The sequence below is a fragment of the Bison bison genome, unplaced genomic scaffold, assembly GCF_000754665.1.
Source record: "Bison bison bison isolate TAMUID 2011002044 unplaced genomic scaffold, Bison_UMD1.0 scf7180017864213, whole genome shotgun sequence".
NCBI classification, from domain to species: Eukaryota; Metazoa; Chordata; class Mammalia; order Artiodactyla; family Bovidae; genus Bison; species Bison bison.
The window spans coordinates 6,799,695-6,801,288 of NW_011494785.1; the positions used below are offsets into that span (position 1 = coordinate 6,799,695).

General features: G+C 58.8%; 1 protein-coding gene across 12 annotated transcripts in view; it reads right to left on the reverse strand.

The window, feature by feature from the left end:
- CSNK1E (casein kinase 1, epsilon) overlaps positions 1-1,594 on the reverse strand; it is a 35,916-nt gene that overhangs the window by 22,243 nt on the left and 12,079 nt on the right. For 4 of the 12 annotated variants that reach the window (XM_010845100.1, XM_010845102.1, XM_010845101.1 and 1 more), the window contains exon 1: positions 1,254-1,505. The exons of 1 other annotated variant lie outside the window; for it this stretch is intronic. The gene's annotated coding sequence lies outside the window, so the exon portion shown is untranslated. 7 more of the 12 variants (XR_825685.1, XM_010845099.1, XR_825684.1 and 4 more) reach the window with 5 other exon arrangements.

The following is a 1,594-nucleotide window of genomic DNA, read 5'->3' on the forward strand; positions in this document are numbered from 1 at the left end:
GGGGACGCGGGTGTGTACACACACAAACACCGCCAACCCCCAAGTCCGTTTTCCGCCAACGCCAATTCAGAGACCACACATGGCAGCCGGGCAAGCCGCAGGTTCGGAAAGGAACATAAATACACCCGCATCCTATATTACATAAATACCCACGCCGGGTTATATAAATACCCGTGCCCTCCCGTCTGGGTGTCTTACATAAATACACCGCACATGACCCCCCCAGCCCCTCCCCACTCACCCGGCTGTCGGCAGAAAAGGGGAGAAGAGAGGGTGCAAACCACTAGCCCTGCAGGCAACCCACCCCCCACCCAGCTCTGTGCTACCACCCAGACCGGCCAGTGTTGCTCCTACACTCCAGGGGCCAAGGCCTCAAGGAGAGCCTGGAGTGTCCCAGCCCTGTCCCCCTCAAAAGCCTCCCAGAGAGCAGAAAGACTTGAGGCGGGAATGGGAGAGGCTTTCCAGTTCTTTGCTGCTTCTTTTTGGGGGGAGGAAGGGGGGGTGGCGCTGGAAGAAATGAAGGGGATAAAAAAGGCGGACGTGAAGATTCCAGAGTTTCAACTGGTTAAGAAAAATGAGACAAACTACCAAGCTGAATGGCACATGGGCAGTCTTCTTACTCCCTGCCCACCTCCCTCCCTGGATCATTAAAATAAAAATTGGAGGGACATCCCAGCCAGCCAGCCAAAGGAGCCCCAAGACACAGGCATTTATTGAACGGGTGCAACTTAAGACACTGGGGATCCCCTGGCCCTGTTCCCAAATTCTTCTCCCCAAAGAAGGCTAATCCAAGAATATATGCAAGAAAACTAAGAGAAAAAGTTGGGGAGGGGGCTCACCCCACTTTGAGTTTGGGTGTGAAGAGCTTGGGAATCTGCTCTCTAAAGACACCCGGGCACAAACATAGTTTTCTCTTCCGCGGGGACTTGCAAAACATGGATTTCTCACAGGCAGAAATGGGAGAATCCGATCTGATAAATAACCCCCACCCCTTTCTTTCTCTCCACAAAGGAAAACAAGAGTCGGTGGCTGGGTGACCACACACCCCATCACCCCAGGGCCCCAAAGCGACCCCATCCAACACGCAGGAGCAGCCCTGCTGACCCCCAGGTCTGGAGCACTCAAGCCAGGAGCGGAGGGGTGGGGGGCGCTGCTAATGGGCTAGTGAAGCCTACCGAAGCCAAGGGTTTGGCTGAGAATCCCGAATCAACAGAATCGGGTGTCCCCGGCACCCCAGTCCCGGACCCCCCCACCTCCGTCAGCGTCCTCAAATCGCAGCCAGGGGTGGCCGCCTCGGCCGGCCGGGGCCTTGAAGGGTCCAGCTGGGGAGACAGAGGCGAGCCGGACTTGGGGTGGGGGGCTCCCCTGGGCAAGCCTGCAAAATAGTCACCCTCCTCTCCTTCTCGTCCCCAGCCGCGCCTTTGTCCTCGCCGGGCCGAGCGGGCGGCGCCCGGGCAGCCCCCCCATAGCCGAGTGCGAACGCGTGTGTGTCCGCCCTCTCCCCCCTCCCTCTCGCGCAAAAACAAAGAGGCGGAGGGAGCCCCGTTTCCCCCCAGGTTTGCGCCCCTCCGCCGGCCCGCGGCCCCCCAATATT